This window comes from Papaver somniferum, chromosome 10 (assembly GCF_003573695.1).
Source record: "Papaver somniferum cultivar HN1 chromosome 10, ASM357369v1, whole genome shotgun sequence".
NCBI lineage: Eukaryota > Viridiplantae > Streptophyta > Magnoliopsida > Ranunculales > Papaveraceae > Papaver > Papaver somniferum.
Genome location: NC_039367.1, coordinates 132,841,433 through 132,847,704, shown reverse-complemented (window position 1 = coordinate 132,847,704; position 6,272 = coordinate 132,841,433). Strand labels below are relative to the sequence as shown.

Below are 6,272 nucleotides of genomic sequence, written 5' to 3'. Positions count from 1 at the left end.
ATTTGTGTTGCTTTTTAGTATGTAAGTTCATGTACTAGAAACACCGGATGGTCCCTTTTTTGAGAGTAATGCGATAACATTGAACTAGTAGTATTTGAAGTTCAGGTTCAATTTATTGTTTCATTTAGTGTGTTGAATTTAGTTTGAAGTTTATTGTTCAATTGTAGTTTAATGCTCTCAGAGTTGGAGCCAACTTGAGAAATTGTCGGCACTTTTGGAGACAGCTTGAGCTAGTTGGCTTCACTTCTGCTAGTTTTCAGAACCTTGAACTTGATTACTACTAACTATTTCTCATGTTATGAAACAGAATCAGAAAAAGTATAAAGAAATGACCAAAAGCGAAGGGCAAAACAAGTACATCTCGAGCACAAACCCACACATATAAACCACCTCGACTGTGCACCATACATGAGCCTGTTTTATGAAACATAAGAGTTGTAGCTGTTAATGGAAGTGATGCCTGCCAAAGTAGAGAAGAAAAGAATCAAAATGGCGTTTTGCATCTTGCAAGAATAGAAGTTGCTCCAAGAAACTGATAAATTGAAGATACAAAAACACAAAGATGTGAGTTTGGGTTAAAGCTAGATTAGAAAGAAAAAAACTACTAATTGATAGAGCACTTGTGAACTGATGTAAATATGCGGAAAAAACTCTCTTAAAAAACATTCTTGATGTTTGTCTTAGTTCAATCTTTTGAATGACTGAATGGATAGATTTGATACAAATAAAGCATTGTTGCAGGTATAAAAAAAAACTATAATGTGAATGCAAATAAACCCTTATTTTTCTGGAACTATCTTAAGTTTTCAGAAAAATAATATAGACAAGAACAAGTTGCTCAATAATATTTAGCAAGCTAGCTCTCGTTGTCTTAAAATTCTGAAACAACTAGCACAAGTTGTCGTTAAATATGGAGGCAACTAGAAAAAGTTGTCTCCAAAACTGAAGGCATCTAGCACCAAGTTGTCCTCAAATATGGAGGCAACTAGCAGAAGTTGTCTCCAAACCTTAAGGAAACTAGCACAAGTTATCTTCGAAAAATCACATCCGAACAAGTTGCTCTCTAGAGACAACTAATGCTAGTTGTCTTCAATTCTGAAGCCAAGACCAACATAAATTTCCCGCAAAATAAAAACAGAGCCCAGTGTAGACATCTTAACATTAAAAGTGATTTATTAAGCATTCATAATGAAAATTAAAGTGTTCAGAAACTCTAAAATCATCTATTCAAATAAGCCAAGTCTTCTACAACAAATACGTCATCAGTCAAGTCTTCTACAACATAGATACTTCGTCATTGAGAATACAACTAGATGACGAAGAACAAGCACTAGATAAATATCTACAACATAGATACTTCGTCATTAGAATACAACTAGATAACGAAGAACAAGCACTAGATAAATAAGTACTTGAATTAGAGAAGCAACAAAGAGCTAAATATTTTAAGTCGATAAGAATAAATGATATACTGTACAACGTTTCATAAACAACGAAAGAAAACTGAATGAGGTCTTTAGGAAGTCCAAGTATCTTTGACAACGCTTTTCATCTCGCTAACTGTACTTGATGCTGAAACGGGATGGGAGATGCTTAGGTTGCAAAACAAAATCTCTGCAAACAAACATTTTTGCCTGCAAAAACACAAACAAATCACTGTATCAAAAAAATAAATAATCAAAGAATAGTCGCAAAAAACAGAACTCAAACAGTAAAATGGAGGAAACTAGCACAAGTTGGCTCCAAAAATGGAGATAACTAGTCCAAGTTGTCTCAAGAATCTGGAGCCAAAATCAAGCTCTTTGGAATATCTCGATTTCAATTTCAGTAAGAGCAAGTTTTATGGTGGAATCCAACCTATTCCAAGTGTGGAAAAACCATGGAATGTCAAGTCTAATGGCTTCCAAGTTGGGGTTTTCCACAGAAAATCCAAGCAAGGTTCCACCGTTTCGTGGACGGGTTCGTGGAATCCATCTGAACACCAATAAGAATAGCGTTTTTTTTTTTGTCCGTAGATTTAGGATGAGTTGTTGAAATCTAACGGTTGAGAAAAAAACGCTATTCTTAATAGCGTTTTTTTAGCGCTATTAAGAATAGCATTTTCACTATTTCACCACTACACTTGCACTTCCATCCACGGTTCCAAATGCTGAGGTGACGTGGAAGATGGAAGATGGAACTCTTCCACCATAAAACTTGCTCTAACATTAAGACTTCGGAGTCCAGCTAGGTTCATCAAATTCATTCCCTTGCGAGCATAACCAAAATTAATGCCGCAAGTTAAAAGTTCAACTGCATATATAGAAGAAACAAAGTTCACTATCTTTCTAAAGTAAAACCACTACGAAGCAACTAGCACAAGTTGGACCCAAAAGTGGAAGCGACTAGCACAAGTTCCTCCAAAAAAATATATACAGGAACAGGATCCTCAAACAAATGGAGCCAACTAGCTCAAGTTGCCTCCAAATTTGGGACCAGCTAGGAGAAGTTGTCTAAAAAATGGAATCAACTTACCGTTTAAAAAAAAAAAAAAAAAAAGTCTCGATCATGTTTTGGAATGTAAAAACATCAACAAGGTATATAGAAGTTATTAATCCCTTAAGAACACTGAACATCGCAGCAACTAAAGCTATGGAAAAAACAGAACCAAAAAAGATATAACATACTAAGCTCAAGATGTAATCATTTATGTCCTAGCTAACTAATACAATAGTGGTTCTTAAACTCATATTATATATAACTTTTAAAGCGAATAAATAAAGAAATACCAATAAATGACTACCCCAGTAAGTTGCAGATGACAAATGAAAGAATAAGCAATCGGTTTGGAAAAAAGAATAATCTCTGCAACAACCATTTTTACTAGACAGAACAAACTCAAACAATCAAAAAACAAAACCGAAACTCAATACGAAAACAACAGATACAAGTTGTCTCCAGAAAAAGGAAGCAACTAGCACAAGTTGTCTCCAACAGTGGAAGCAACTTGGTCAAGTTGTTTCCAAAGATGGAAGCAACTTGATGAGGTTGATTCCAAAATCTAGAGCCAAAAAAATATAACCTATGGCAACATCATCATCCTGAGTCAACTTGAGCAATCTGGAGGCAACTAGCCCAAGTTGTCTTTAAATGTGCGATAGACTACTAAGACTACCACCAGAGAGATGTACAGTACCTTGCCCGCGCTGGTAGATGTTTGTTATGTACAAACATAATAACGAAATGAAACATACAGAATGAAAATTGACCAAGAAGAGACACAATTTACCTAAGTCCATGAACTGTGATGTGTTCAAGATTACAGCGGGTACACGTATTTCAAGACTAGGATCAAGCTTTTTCCTGGTAAATCCCAAACAACAAGGTTACACCAGCACTAACCAGAAGTCGGCTAGAATTATTAAATTATCCACACTAATTTTGCAAACATAACAAACAAAAAAAAATTATGCAGAACACAAGGTTTCATTTCGAGCAGTAAACTAGACATTTTTAATTTAGATTGGTAATAACTTAGATTAAATATGGCCTAACCACAATGTTCGCTAAAACCAAACCAGTGGAGAGACCTCTACAGGGTGATACTCCATATATGTTGGACAATATGGTGTCTACTGGTTAGAGAAGCAAAGTGGCACATTATCTTTACAGCCTACTTGGGTCTACTTATTACACTGTCACAATGAATACTTAAAAGATAAAATGGCAGTTTGTACTTACACAAGCCCATTCTCCAACAGTTTTTGCACTTGGAACAGTGATCAATGAGCAAGTGACTTTGCCAGATTAGTCAACTAGTGACTTTTCGATGAACATCATAAGTGATTTTGGGTATTGGATTGAACCGAAGAAGTACTCAAATGCTACATCAATAATACTACTAGTTAATTAATCCAGGAGTTAGACGAAGTGTTACAATCTTAACTACTGAATCTAGAACCGACAACAATAAGAAACTTAACTATTGAATCTAGAACCGACAACACTAATATGAATGTATATATGGACTTTACAAGAGCAATTATATTCCAAGTAACATGTGATGTTTTACAACTGCTAGCTTAGAATAATCCAGCCACAAACAAACATTGATTTCTAGATACACTGTATTCATGCGCAAAAGCACAAGCTCTATACTAAAAAGATCTCCATATTCATTTAGGGGTTTCTGTACACCAAACAACAGAACAATATGACAAGTTGTTAATGTGAGGGTTCAATGTACAACCCCATAACTCTTAATTTGGTCCCTGTATGCAATTTCGGTTTTTACACAATTAAAATATCATGATATGAAGTACTATCATAGCATTGGTGTTTACTTTAAATTTTTGAGCCATGATTATGATTGATAAAGGATTAGCTTTAATACAACTGTATAATTCTAGAATCCCTAAATTTCTAAGATGGAAACAACGACATCAATCAATTAGTCTAATTATACTAACGATCAGTAAGAAATCAACAACATCATACTTCTTAAGACAGAAAATACATCAGTAGATTAGTTTTGTTTTTGAGCTTATATTATTCAAAATTAAAATAGAAATTACCATAGCCAACAGTTGGGGAAGGAGCAATAAAACCACCATCATTTGCATTTGTTCTTTAAATCGCCACCATTACCATCTCCCAACCACCAAAGTCGGTCGCACCAAATCTCCACCACGGCACCACCACCTAAACAACAAGAACCGCCACTATCTCCCACACCAATTTCATCATCCCACCCTCACCCTCACCACCAACAACAACAACTATACCAACAACTAGTTAGAATACCACCATTACCAGCATAGAATAGAACCACAAAAGAAAGATAATCACCTAAATCCCCTTTGATCTCTATCCCCAATTTAGAACCGACGGAAATTGAAATTCAATTTTTATCACGAACATGCAAATCCAAAAAGATAACCGATTCATTTCTAGATCTGTTTGTTCTTGGTCCGGAGGCGGTGAATATCTCAATATTGGATTCTACAGTTGTTGTGGTGGTGTTGGTGGTGCGATTTGGAAGGGAGTACTGGTGGCGATTGAGATGGTGGCGGTGGGTTTAGGGCAGAGAAGAAGATTATGGTGGTCATACGTAGGCTATTATTAGGGCGTCCCATTTAGGACAAAAGCGGATCATTCATAAATAATTTTAAAAATTTCTTATTTAAAATAAATCTATAATGACTAAATAACCCTTATTTAATTAGTATCAATCATTTAATTAGATTAGATTAATAATTTTGGTTTATAGTTAGAGATAGAAAATTCAAGTTATGGGTTTTCGGAGGAGAGAAGAAAAAATATATTTTTTTTTGAAAAACCTAGATTTTGGTCATGATATGATAAATTTACGGCTAGGTGATGATGAAATCCTATCCGTAATTGAGAAAAATTAGGAAAACATAATTGAAAAAAAAAATTACGGTTGGGTCATAAAAAAAACCAACCGTAGAAATTAGGAAAACAGAATTGAAAAAAAAATAAGATTTTTTCTTTTTTTAACCAAGGAAAGAACTTATATTAAACATAAGTATTTGATACATCACGATTTATGTAGGGAATTAACAAAGGAGGTGGATGAAACCACCAATCCCCACATAGATTATGTTTACAAGCTGCCTTCGCTATTGCATCTGCGGCTTTATTACCAGACCTATACACAAAACTACAAGACCAAACAGGATTAATATTACATATGTTTACACATTTTCGCAGAAGAGCCATACTCTGCCAGTGACAAAGAGAAGATTGTTGTTGAAGAAAAGAACAAATTCCCAGATTATCATATTCAAAAATCACATGAGACCAACCATTTGAATCTGCCAGTTGCATAGCCTCCAACATTGCCCATGCTTCGGCTTGTTGAGCATTACTAGCTCTTCTCAAGGCTCCCCTTCCCATGACATATGCCCCTGTAGAGTTCCGAATTATAATTCCAATACCAGCTAACAAAGAACTAGAATTATAAGAAGCATCGATATTAATTTTTAAGTACTGCAAAGGAGGAGGTTCCCATTTATGATGTAAAAAATTATTATGAACATGAGGATGATTGTAGTTAGCAGGAATGCTTCCTAGATGATGCTGGAGAATGTATGAAGTGACCTGATGGATAACAAAGTTATGGTTGGGAGTGGTATTGTTAAAAACAACACTACATCGAAGCTTCCATATGAAATGCATAATGCACATAGCTAAGTGAACAATCTCAGGGGACTTCTGGATGTTGACGATGGAGTCTTTGAGTTGCCAAGTCTGAATCCAAGATAAGAGAG

The 6,272-nt window shown here is 35.1% G+C and overlaps 1 long non-coding RNA gene across 1 annotated transcript; it reads right to left on the bottom strand.

The window, feature by feature from the left end:
* Positions 1 to 1,202: 1,202 nt before the first annotated feature.
* LOC113315268 lies at positions 1,203 to 5,096 on the bottom strand. Its single transcript, XR_003342890.1, has 3 exons — positions 4,554 to 5,096; positions 3,269 to 3,342; positions 1,203 to 1,634 (listed from the first exon to the last, which is right to left on the bottom strand). It is a non-coding gene; the product is annotated as an uncharacterized LOC113315268 (long non-coding RNA).
* Positions 5,097 to 6,272: the final 1,176 nt, after the last annotated feature.